The sequence below is a fragment of the Etheostoma cragini genome, chromosome 12, assembly GCF_013103735.1.
Source record: "Etheostoma cragini isolate CJK2018 chromosome 12, CSU_Ecrag_1.0, whole genome shotgun sequence".
Lineage (NCBI taxonomy): Eukaryota > Metazoa > Chordata > Actinopteri > Perciformes > Percidae > Etheostoma > Etheostoma cragini.
In genome coordinates this window covers 2,591,650-2,605,209 of record NC_048418.1, presented here as the reverse complement: position 1 = coordinate 2,605,209, position 13,560 = coordinate 2,591,650, and the positions used below count along the sequence as shown (strand labels likewise).

The window sequence follows — 13,560 nt, the reverse complement described above, 5'->3', positions numbered from 1 at the left end:
TTGGAAAATGGCTGCAATGAAACAAAGAGTGAAAAATTTAAAGGGGTCTGAATACTTTCCGTACCCACTGTATATCCAGCATCGCACACCTTTACCTGCATGCATGCAAAATGCTGTTGTCAACAGCAACCTACATGCTCTGCAAGCCATGTGCTACAGTCAAGACTCCACCTGCTGCATCCTTCTCTCGGAGATGGGAGAAATAAAAATATACCTGCTCTCTTCACAGCTGTGCCGCGGAGATAAGTCGCGCACACAATAGTGACAGGAAGAAAAGAAGCCATTTATCTAAATTTGAAAGGGGGAGTTTTGCAGGTGAAGGGAGGACAGCTGAAAGCCAGAGACTTGACATGGTTTGAGCGTGTGAGATGCGACACATTTAACATTTCACTGAGTAGATAATTAAGCTTTCAGCAGAAATGTTTAGAGTTAAATTAGGGTTGTGCTTTAAGAGGAAATAAACAAGAGTAGTCCTCATTTACCTGCTTGTAGGGTTGGAAGGTTGTTAACTGAGAAAGTGTGTAAAATTGGAGGCCTTCGCTTTGTTTTTAATTCATAGTGTCAGTCGGGGCGCGAGTGTGACTTTTTGTATTTGCAATCTTCTCAATTATGTATCATATATAGAACTGTCTTGTTAGTAACTTGATGTGAGTAATGTCTTCTATTCTTGAAGGGAACTATGCAGTTTTTTTAGCTTAATTTACCTTAACTGAACAGCTCATTGGAATGGTTTTGACTTTTTTCGAGTTGAATGGTGGTCTCGCTCCTTCTTAGCTTCTGGGAAAAAACAAAAAATACTTGTGCTTCAAGGCACCACACACATACGGCCATTCAGGATCAAGCTAAGAAGGTAGCAATGGAGTTTTTCCACACTATCGTCACGGCTGAGCCGGCAAAAAAGAAGCAATGAAGCTGTAGGAGGGGGCTCCAGCGAAACCTGCGAGCAAAAAGCGAGAAAACAGCGAAGAAATCGCCAAAACTGCATATCGCCCCTTTAAGGCTTGACTTGAGAACTGTCATTTGTTTGATGCATTTCTTGTGGTCTGCTGTCTTCCCCCAACCTGTGGCATGCTTTCCCTTTCCTCTGTGTTTGTCTTGTCTGTTGTCTGTCTGACCGTGAGGGCGTTCCAATCAGAAGCGAGGCAACCCATCACCTATTCCGTCATCCACTCAGCTGTATCCCATCTACTCATCCTCTCCGGCCATACTTAAAGTCGGGGTGACCACCTCTTCAGCGCCAGATTGTTACATACTCTCACGTGGTAACTTGGCTCTCAGTATTTCCTCTCGTATTTGTTTTTGTGTTTTCTCGTGTTCACCGTTTCTACTCGGCCTCTCCGTACAGATCCATCCGAGCTGCCTTACACCATCACGCCGACCTCTCACCTGTTCTTTTGGAATTACCGCTGCACTCATTAAACCACCTTAACTTTATCCTGTTTTATGAGTATTTTTGTGTCTCTGTGTTCTGGGTCTCACTAACTCCTAACAGCATTTCCTCAACAGGGTTAAGGAAACAGTCACATTCTACAAAAATGTCTTAATTTTAAGATTTTATAACTCAACAAACCAAATAGTTGCATACAGGGGCTAATCTTATTTCTAAGAATTAATCTTTGGAATTTCCATTAATAAATTGATCACCAACCCTCACTCAGTGTCCAAAAATCTACTTTTTTCCTTGCATATTCTCCATTCAAATGCCAGAGGAGGAAAACATGTCTGGACATTAATTTTGAACATTTGCCCTTTTGCGCTAATGAATCTACATTTGCTGTTTCGCTGAAGAAGACGTTAAAATTCCACAAAGAAATAAGAAGACACAGATTAGCTGTGATTTATTTTGCCTGTTATTTTTGTTATCAGATCAGATCTGATGTAATATATAGGCTCGGAAATTTAATCTCGAGCTGTTTTTTCTCCCTCTTCCTAGCCCACCCTGTGTAATAAATAGCTGTATAATAAATCAAGCCCTCCCTATTCTTGAGGGCACTCAATATGTATGTGGTGTGACAGGCTAGGCAGAGACTCAGAGCATATATCTACTGAGATGATGGCAGAATATATCACAGCTTTTACAGTAGCAGGCTGCCCAAGGCTAGAGATGCAATCACTCTTTAGTGCGCTCTCTCTCTCTTTTGCTCTCCTTCTCTCTCTCTCTCTCTCTTCCTCGTCGATTTGTCTCTTTGATTCTCTCTTTCAGGCTCTCTCCTTAAGGTTGGTCTAATTGTAATTCAGGAATGATGTACTTTTCAGGTATGTGGCCCCTATTTTCTCTTTGTCCTGCAGCGTGATAGTTTGTGTACTGTGGAGTATTTTAACATCTCTGAAGAACACATTCCATCTTACTTTAATACTTTCAGACATTAACATAATTGTGAGAAAACAGGACTTTTAGGCTACATTTAAATTGCTATGTTTTGGTTCAAAAAGTAACATCTTATGCACCTCGCATTCCTCTTTTGTTCCTAAGCCCCTAAACTGGGGCCATTTGAAAGGTCTAGACCACACTCCATAATTTACAAGGACCCAACAGTTCTGGTAGTTCCCTCCAGAGTGGTGAGGAAAAACTCCCCTTTGGGAAGAAACCTCGGACAGACCCAGCTATTTTTAGAAGACAATACAATGTCATTCAAGTCAGTTCCCATATCTACCCTCCATGAAAGCCCTCCATCCCTACCGCCACATGGCCAGAGTGGAGGCACAACCGACACTTTCATTTGGTGTTTTATTGATGACATAAGATACAAGATATTTATAGCCCGAGGTGTTTCCCCTTTTAAGTTAAATGCATTTGCTTTTACAGTACAATCTATCATGTGTCACAAAGCGTGGGCCAAAAACACAACATAAAACCAAACTAATACATATTGGACAACCAACATGCATGAAATGAGAAAATAATGTTCAACCAATCAGAACATTCCAAGAAAGGTAACACTGTGTTTTACTGTGATCTAAATTATATCATGTTTTCAGGCAACCATGTGGTCAACTAGTTTCACAGTGCCTTCGACTTCTCCCACTCACACCTGTATTAAACATCTGCCTCTGCTGCCTCTTCTCTCTCTCTCTCTCTCTCTCTCTCTCCCACACAATCCTGACCGGTGAGTTGTATGAGGAGTTCTCTCCGGAGAAAAACAGCTTTCTTATCAGATAAAGATTGTCAGGTGAGCGCAATATATAGAGAAGATGGATAGACCTAGTGGACAGTCAGGTGGGGATGATGGTGTTTTTTACGTGTGTGTGTGTGTGTATGTTTCTATGATAACTTACGCAAGTTATGGTCTCTTCTTCTGGGATTTATGGATTTGGAGTCGTACCTTGTGGCTCTGTTTCGTGTTTGATGTTCCTGGAGAAAGCACCAACACGTACCCAGATCAAATCGACAATAGAGTTTTATGCAATAGAATTAATTATTGAACTATTGGACTAAAGGGGAAAGAGAAAAGAAGCCAGAACATTCACTAAAACTAAGGGAACCCTTGGGTTTGATGTGGATGAAAATTGGGTAAAAGAAAACCTTACAATAAAGAACACCTTAAAATGAAAAAAACCTAAAATAGTTAACTTGGCCAGAATAAATAATATATTTCATATCATTAAAATTTCACTTAATGAGGGTTTTTAACATTAATATGCATTCCCCCAGCCTGCATATGGTCCCTCAGTGGCTAGAAATGGTGATAGGTGTAAACTAAGCCCTGGGTATCCTGCTCTGCATTTGAGAAAATGAAAGCTCAGATGGGCGGATCTGGAATCTTGCTCCCTATGAGGTCATAAGGGGCAAGGTTACCTCCCTTTTTTTCTCCTTTTACCGCCCAGAGAATTTGGCCAACCGATGAGAAAGAGACATCATGGCTTTCAAACGAGCAAAGTGGTAGTTGGTCAAGGCCACCCCCCCCCTCTCTCCTCCTCAAAAGCTACAGCCACAGAAGTGGCACATCCTGAGGAAAGCTCATTGTGGGACTGGCTCAAATTTGGTATAAGGGGACCACTAAGGTCTATTTCAAAGCATCCAAAGAGCACCATAACATGGGACCTTTAAGTGTTTTCATGCTGACAAAAAAGTGGACAAACTCTTCCTTGTGTGCTACAGTGCACAGCTGAAGCCCGCATTTTGCAAGAAAAAGAAACGTAATACAGTGTCGGCCACCAGAGAGTGGTTTCTGAGGTCACTTGAACAAAATAGAAAAAGAAAATCTTTCAGTATGACAAGTGTCTGAATGTCACTAAGTGGATGATCTAAAACCTGACCCAGAAACCAGTTACAGAATTTTTTACAAGAATAAAGTCACTATATTTCAGAAAGTAATTACCTCCACCATAGTTTTCTGTGCAATACATCATTTCTCTGCTGATATGGTAGATCTCAGACCTTGCTACAGACACAGAGCCCTGTTTGGGTCTCCAGTCTCTGAATGAGATAAAGTTTATGGAATTAACGCTGCTTTACGTCGGAGGTGGAAAACCAAAACTACAACAGAAATACAGGGACCACAAACGCAGCATGTCGACAGCAGAGCGCGTCAATAAACCTGAAGCTGCAAAGCTTTTTACAGCGAGAGTAGACAATAAGCAACGTAGCCTACGGTTTCATGTTTGTCAGTAAACTTTTCAAAACACATTTGGAGGTACACCTTAAACAGGAGACGGGTGTGTTGTGGACCTAAGGAGGCGGAGCTGCGCGCCGGTGCGCTCCAACCCAATTAGCCACTTTTTCTCAAGTTTCATCTCTTTTTACTTCACTTTCGGGTGGTGAAAAGTGGTGGAAAAAAATTCAAAAGTTTGGGTTCGGTGCATCCCTACCATGAACTTTGCTGTGACCTATACAAACTAAGAAAGCAGGGCATGATGAGAATGTGTGTTAATGCAGCACCTTCAGTTTATCAGAATCTGTGTCTCACTGTGTCTGTAGTTAAGGTTAACATTTCTCGCATTACCACACCTTCCTCCATGCTACGGAGGAGGGTCTGGCTAGTCCAAACAGCGTTCCGGCATGGGAGAAAAACGTGCTCTGGTTTATTGGCATCTCTTTCAACCAATAACAATTGTCTTTGGCCCCACTAATCGCGGATGAAGAAACGGTGCCTTTGCAAAATGGCCTCAAGAAGGATCTTGTATTGGTGGAAGTCATGCAAAAAAATTCTCTGAATTTCCAGAGGTACCCGAACAATCCCGGAAATTGAACGTATGAACACTGTTGCCTTAGGACGTGCTCTGATGACACTTTGTTTAAATCGTACCCTTTTATGGTGCTCATGTTTCCAGGAAAAGCTCGGAGTAGAACTGTGCTCCTTGATGTGTATATAGTAGGCTACCCAGTTGGTTCGTACCACCCTGTAGAAGGATTCTGAGCACGTCTTCCTTGGGAGACTTTAACCCCCCGGCTTGGACCTTTGTCCTACTGAGCCCACTGCCACTCTGACCTCTGAATATGTGAATGCAAAAAGATGGATATGGATGGAACAAAGCTCAAAGGTAGAAGAGAATATCACATGCTCGCACATTTCTGCAACTCTATTTACAGACAGCTCCAAACCTCCTTAGATTATCTCACAGGTTTTCACAAGCAGGGTTGCAATAAAACACAGATCCAATTTTATCTCAGAATATTTGATTCTCACTCTTTCCTCCATGCATTTCTCAGTTATTGTGTTTGTGTGGGTGAATGCAACCGTGCATGAACCCACCTTATATGACACACTGGCCATTGCTGGTGGAAGTGAATGGCTACACCTCAAGACAGGAGAAGACACCATGTATGGAGTAAATATGACAGAGGTAGGAGAGTCTAGAAAACAGTGGAAACCAGGATGTACCATGTCACGTACAATGTGGGAATAGGTTTTTAACATTTGGCAAGGTTTGAATTCAATAGAAACCTTTAAATGTTGAACTCAAAGTTATTTTTAAAATGACTCTTAACATTGTTTTTTAGTCATTTTTTCAAGTTCAAGCTCCAGCCTTGAATGTTTTCTTTCAAAAACCACACATCATACGCCCCATCAGACAACTTTCCCCTGTCTTTTTTTAGGTGACAGAAGTAAAATTAGTCACCTTGGACATTTGTTTTCAGACTGATAAAAACAGTTGGAGAACAATTAGATACAAAACAGGATATTAATTTCGCAAATTACGGAACGGCCTGTGGCCCAAATCACCGAACATGCATGCATTCATAACGCGTCAAAACGAATTGCGCCATTATAAGTAACTGGAGCTTATTTTTGAACGCTTGAATAGCTTTAGTTTGTGTCCCTGTTTTGGGATGCAGTTTGAATAGCTGTGGCCATGTTTATGACCCTGTTTATCCTTTACCATTGACCGTTAATGTACATTTTACATGAGCAATATGCTTTAGGCATGCAGTTTATGTCATTTGCAAAAACTGGACTGGATGATGCAGAATACTTTCTGATATTTCTTCTGATGTTTTTGGACATTTCCCATGTTGACGCCATTGACAAGCAACCAAACAACGTGCAACAAAAATGACACGAGACCTAACAACACGCTCTGTAAATTACAGACTTTTCTGTGTTTGAACTTTGTTTGAAACATTTGGGATAACATAAGTACACAACTTAAATATTTGCACACGGTTTTTGAGCATTTCAATGCCAAAATATTACATGTATCATTTAGGTGTTCCCCTTATACTTAGCACACTGAATTAGTGTTGACGATATTCATGGTGCATGGCCTTCTTAACGCATTGAATAAAACACACAATTTGTCATCAGGCTTTGTCATCATCTCTTAAATACACCCAAACTAGATGCACCTTTGCAGTTTCTTTCCTCTTTCCTCCAATTAGTCATCCACTCTATTTATCACACACACACACACACACACACACACACACACACGCACACGCACACACACACAGTAATTCTTCTGCAACTGTCATCCTCCCAGGGATTTAAATCTTAAGAGAAGAGGAGATTGAAAAGGTGAGATCAGTTGAGCATGATGAGGGAGACAGCTCGAATGGGAGCGAGGGATGATGCACGATGCGTGTCATTCCTCCCACTATTTTCCTCATCTTACATCAGAAACCATGACATCCTGCCCATTTGACTTTCAAATCCAAGTTGTGCTTGACTGAATACTTTGAATTAACAGCATTCCTCCATTCTGATGCAGTTAATTTCATCTCGTAATGCATGCCTGCACATTAAAGGGTATTCCCTTGTTTTATTCATATTTTGCTCCAAAAATCCTTTTGCTCTGGTAATAATTTAAGACAAGTTGAAGGTGGCAGAGAAGTTTTGGGTATTACTAAGCTACCAGGCTTTTTCTGCTACTCTTTATAAATTAAAGTAATATCCCTATATTCATAGCTTTAGTTCCACATACAGTAAAACACCATGCAACCGGAAAGAATAAGTAAAAATGATTGACAGTGGATCTCTCCACAACTCAAGAATGAATATATATTAATCCATTAATAGATATTGCCATTAAACAATGTTACATTTGAAAATGACCCAACAAACATCTAAGTCTTTACAGACTAAAAACCTTATACTTTGGTGGGACTAGTCAGGTTCAGTTGCCGAACTCTACACCACATACATGCTGTGATTATGGGTTTGAATGATCACTCATTTAAATAGTTTCATTCAATTTGATCAAAGATTTGTAGTCTCAGAGTATATCTGTTGTTCACTTTTTTTCCAACCTGGATTAACGTATAGGCCGTTTTTGTACCATGTACCTTGCAATTGCCACTCGCATTGTAAGACCTTCCACAGCAATCCTAAGTGGGGAGGGAAAACGCTCTGGTTTATTGGCATTTCATTCAATCCATCACAAATGTCAAGGGCGGCGCCAAGCGCTGTACAACAGCACCTCTGCAAATTAGCCTCTGGAAGGAACTTGTTTTAGTGGAACATGTACATATTCGTAAGTAGTTTTAGTCGTGCAACAGAAAGCTCCAATTGGACAGAGTCTAGCTAGCTGTCTGGATTTACATAGCAAACACAAAGGAATCGGATATCCTGAAATGTTGTGGATGTAGACTAAACAACACCTGACTAAAGATGACTGTTTGCCATCGTGTCAACTTTCCAGATTTGTAATATACTGTCTCATTGTAGTAAGAACTCTGTGCGGCGCTTTGCATCAAACCTGCAAATTCACATGGATCTATTGCTCAAACTTCCTGACTTCCTTGGGTTGTGTTTCATGTCTCACTGCTGCCTGGAGCAACATACTCCCACATTGCACCTTTATTTGACACTTTTTTGTTTTTACCTGAACAATGGCTGAGCAGTTGGATCACTGTTTATATGCACTTCAGTACATAGCCTTTAAGCCGGAAACCACACTACTCAACAGAACAGAGTAGTGTGATAGTGACAGTCTTTAATTTGCTTCTCATCTCTGTATGGAGTGAAACTCACATCTTGGCTATTCTGGTGTGTTATAGAGAGTATTGGTATGAGTGAAAACAGGCAGCATTGCTGTAACTTATCCTCACCTGTACAGTACATGTACTGTAGCATCTTCTGATTCTTAAATGCTTGTAAAATGTATTTAATCTTCCGTAGAAATGCTTCTCTGTAGAAAATTCCCCTGCTTGAATTGATGAAAAAAAATAACTTATTGGCAAACTGACAACTCTTGGCAGTGGTTACCCATGCCATGTGGCACCACTTTTATCAACGTGCCGGTCCCATTGATGTTCAACTGTCAGCGCACTTGGAAAGATTTGAATGGGTCTGTCTGGAATCTTTCCATCTCCCAGCGCAGTGAACCATCCCGATGAAGGAGATAATGCTGTTGACAGGCCAATGCTTCATTCAGACTGTAGGATCAGCTGGCAGCAATCCACAAAATGTCCATCTCCATGCAAGTCAAACACCCAGTGGGATGTGTTGGGTAAGAATGAAATACAGATAAAATGACTGGCTGTGGGTGTAACATCTTATTAGGACTGGATTTCTATGCCAGGGTTAAACATCATTAGTTATTTATCATGCAATGTTTTAATATGTATTTAACGTATCCAACACTTTAAAGAGAAATACTTAATAATTTCACTTAATAATTGATGTGCCACTTGTTGAGCTGCTTTATAATTAGATGTTTTCACCACTCCTGAATCCTTAACCAGAGCACAGATGTGTTATATTTTGTCACCTACACTATTACGTTATTTATTTTGCTTTTTCATCACAAGATTAACGTTCTTTTTGGCCTAGCAACCTTTTTTTCACATGCTATTGCAAAAACTAGAAAACATTAGAAAAACTACAACACCCACCTGATCTAGCTAGACCGGAAACAACAACAACAACAACAACAGGCATGCTATGCTCACGCCGTTTGGGCTTGCAAGCCGGCCAAAGAGTGGTAACGTTGCGTTTTGAGTGGATGGCGAGCGCGAGACACCAAAATAGACAACAATAAGATTCTGGATGGAAAGTTAATTTTGTTAAAGTTGCCAAATGTACCACTGACCAGACCAAAGGGATCTGTGTGCTTTGTCATTGTGAACGGAGCTATCATCGCAGCATGGCCAGTCTGAAATACCACTTGATGGCAAAGTACACAGCTGATGCAAGTTCTAACCCCCCGCCTCCCTTGTCAAAGTCTTTATTGATGGACAGCTTTACATTGTGTGTGAGATTATTTGCTACAAAAAGAAATCAAGGGACGTTTAGAATAGATACGAATGTCTGATCAATTGCGAGTTAACGATGACGTAAATTTATTTTAATGTATCCTTTATTAGTCCCACAAGTGGAAATTACAATTTACATTCTGTTGTTATTGCATACAGGTCTGAATTACACACACACACACACATATGCTCAGGTCCTGTACGTGCACAAATGGAGAGATGTCAGTGAGTGGGCTGCCCATGGAAAGGTGTCCCGAGCAGTTGGGGGTTCAGTGCCTTGCTCAAGAGCACATTAGCAGTGCCCAGGAGATGAACTGGCTTCTTTACAGCTACCAATACCACCATACTTTGGTCTATATGTGGACTTGAACCAGTGACCCTCCGGTTCCTAACCCAACTCCCTACGGACTAAGCTACTGCCACCCCAATCACATTAATCCCATAAATATTTTAATCATTTGACAGCATAAGTTATTTATTGGACTATTTTGTCACTGTTTAAATGAAGTTAACGGTCCACATAATACAGTGGGTGATTTAAATGAGCTGGATACATGGTTAAACGTCTCCTGCTCTTACAAGTGTATCTCCGTGTGTACTTCATCCACGGCAAACCCACCAGTCGGTCCAGTTAGATAATAAAAGCCGTAAATATATTCTTTGTAAATCTTAACAACCGATTTTCTTCAAAACACATTAACAGCGTGCTAGCTCGAAGGTTCTTGTTTCTTAAGACAAACAGAGTTTGAGAACATAACACAAAGAGAGTGGTGCCAGATGTACTTCTTTTGATCCTCCAGTCCTGGGAAATATTTTGAAAAAAGCAGCATGCAAGAATAATCAACAGAAAAATCCCACATGTTAACTAACAGCAGTGCCAATAGAATCCTGTTAAGCGATTAAGGAGATTTAACCATCACTTTATAAAAAAAAAGCTTAACTAAACATTATAATCCTTTTCCAAATATATACCTTTGTGTGGTAAGTTAGACGTCTTTTATCAATATCAACTACACTGTTGCTGGTTTAGCAGATGTTCTAAATAAACATAGAAAACCAATTCAGAAGATACAGGTCAATGGGCCGGAAAGTGGTAGCTTAGTACTGTAGGTGTTATGAGCCAACTGTACAGTTCACAGTCCATTGTTTATTAGAGAATGCTTTTGCACATCTCTCTTCCTTTCTGTCCCCATGTGTCTTTCATTATCACAAGCTGTGTCGCTGTCATTCTCAAAAACACGTAACAAGAGGAAAAATGAGTCGAGTAAGTCAGACCAGCTGTGTCTGCAGAATGTGGTTGAGTTGTGGGTGGTTATATGTAATCCCAGCTGCAAAAGCAAACATCTTGGAAAAGCCTTTTTAAAACCCAAACATTACCCTCTCACTGGGTGTGAGACGTCTGGGATGCAACGGCAACGACCGAACCCGCATGGTACGGTGCCATCCACCGTCTCAGAGCCTAATGTCCTCTTATGGGTTTCAATTTTCACCTCATATACAGCCAAAAGTGGGCCAAGCCTGCTAATGTGGCCCAGATGGGACTGCAGATTTATGGCCTGACAGCTTGAATTTTATCAGATTCTGGAAGACTGTAAATGTCAAAATATTTCATCTGTCGGCTCCTAAGTTGTCATAACTGCTCAGTGTTTCATTGACATGTTATTCTTTATTCTAAGGATTATGATCTTAAGCTGACTTGAATGTTTAGACCAGCACAGTGTAAGTTACACCAGTTCAAAGGACTGCTTCGCTGTACATAAATGTAAAGTTAGAATTTATTTACATGTATGGGTCAGATCCGTGCAGATATAACCTTTATTGTGGCAATGCAAACCACATGGCGTTTGAGACTGATTATTTTGTTCCTTCTAAAATTCCCATTTCCTCTCTTTTTAAGAGATGTTCTGCCTACAGTGCAATCATTAACATCAGGCCGCCAAACGTTGGAATTGCATTACTCTCGGCCCATCAGTTGACACCCTCCAGCACAAAACTTTTTTCCTGTTGACTCCTATGTTAGATGACCATGTCAGGTCTCTGTGAGACTGATTGATTGGGAACTGCTGGTTTCTCAGACGCTCCATTGCTCCGAACTCTCAATAAACCCCAAAACTTACTTTGGTAAGAAATATTAAACCTTCTGCTCCTGCATCCCGTTATTCCAACCATATATAAGTAGTAGTAGTAGTAGTAGTAGTAGAAGCAGCAATAGCTCATAGACCAAAGTATGATGGTGGACTGGTAGCTGGAGAGGTGCCAGTTCACCTCCTCAGCACCAAGATGCTTTTGAGCAAGGCACTGAACCCCCAACCGCTCTGGGTGCCTTTTCATGGGCAGCCCCTCACTCTGACATCTCTCCATTAGTGCATTTATACCAATGTGTGTGTAATTCAGGCCTGTGTGTAAATTGTAATTTCCCCCTGTGGGACTAATAAAGGATATCTTAATATAGTTAGGATGGCCGATTGGTTGGGGTTGGGCATTTGAACTTGAGTGGTTAAGGTTAAGATTGGTCAGGGGACAGGAACGGGTTATTTGAATTGGCAGGGTAATATCATTATGAGTAACTGCAGGACATATTTGGAAAATTAAATTGTTGTATAATACAATGAAAAAGACAGACCAAAGCAAACATGATTAACTTGTAATTTGTTGTTATTGGATATTTTACATTATTTACAAGTTTCTTTAGGGTGTGGGAGGATGCACTGAGACCATAGAAACTCCACACAGAGAGAAGACCCTGGCCAGGTTAGAAACTAGGACCTTCTTTCAGTGCTGATCCCAAGTCACTGTGCCGCCTATTGAGAAAGAAAGAGTGGGAGATGAAGGAGAGCAGGGGTAGGTGGGTCATTACCTTTTCTTTTCAATCTTTTTCCCAAGTGTCCCCTGCCTTCTTCTCTTTCTTTCTGGCCTGAGCAGTTACCTTTTGCATCTTACTATCACAGATTTTCTACTTGTGACCCAAGACCAGAAGCCCTTTTTTCTTAACCTTCTATCTCTTGTTTGAGTTGAGCTCCTAAAAAACACAAAGACAGCACAATTCATTTAATTTGCAAAAGCTTATTCTGAAGCCCGAAGGCTGAATCACAGGATCAGAATCTGGGTTATTTGCTTGCTCAAGTATTGGAACTATTTGGTTTTCAAGGCTTTCCATACTCATTTCTGCAATTTCTTGATCAGGAATTTGTCCAGCTTTTGCCTTCCTTTCCAACTTCTGTCAACCCGTTCTCACTCCCAACTCGTCAAATACTGATGCTTGATAAGTGGCGACTGCGGCGCTGTAAGATGACGTATTGTGAAGGGCGACAATGGTAGCAAGTAGAGTTAAAGACCGAAATTGTCACAAGGTTGGTTGGGGTGCTGGATGGGTCAAACACACAAGACTTTCACCCAGGACACCGGGGTTTGTGTCCCGTTATTTTTCTTGTCGCCATCTTTTTAATCTCCACCCACTATCTTTCCTTGAGCTTGTTGTAGTACCCTGCATGCCAAAAACTGACGCCAAGGGCATAGGCGCCAATTCCTGTTTTCCTCTGTGGGTGCTCATGGGCGCACGCTCTTTAAGAAAAAAAGTAGTCAAAAAATGTTCGCATTTCATAACCTTAGGAAATGGATTAACTCAATAATAAAGCTGTAAAGTAGGCTATCTTTTAACTCAGGACAGCCCCACTTTTCACAAATACAGGAAGGATTAGAGATGAAACTTTTTACCGACACAAAACCCCGATCAGCTTTGTGGAAAATTAAGAATCAATGGAGCAGGGGACTGACAGCGACATAACCAATCACACTATGACAGCAGCTCCACTTAGCACTAACTGGAATGTTTAATTCTCAGTGAATGTGTCCTACTGGCTGTCTGGCACATGTGGGTGCGAAATGTTTTCTGTTCTGTGCTCGAGCTATGGAACACCCACAGCATC

The 13,560-nt window shown here is 41.0% G+C and overlaps 1 long non-coding RNA gene across 1 annotated transcript in view; it reads left to right on the top strand.

Annotated features, from left to right (window-relative positions):
* The window catches only part of LOC117954674, a 15,978-nt gene extending 2,694 nt beyond the window's left edge, over nucleotides 1-13,284 (top strand). Inside the window, exons 2-3 of the long non-coding RNA XR_004658865.1 lie at nucleotides 10,703-10,708; nucleotides 13,211-13,284. This is a non-coding gene — a long non-coding RNA (uncharacterized LOC117954674). The remainder of the gene's footprint in view (nucleotides 1-10,702; nucleotides 10,709-13,210) is intronic.
* Nucleotides 13,285-13,560: the final 276 nt, after the last annotated feature.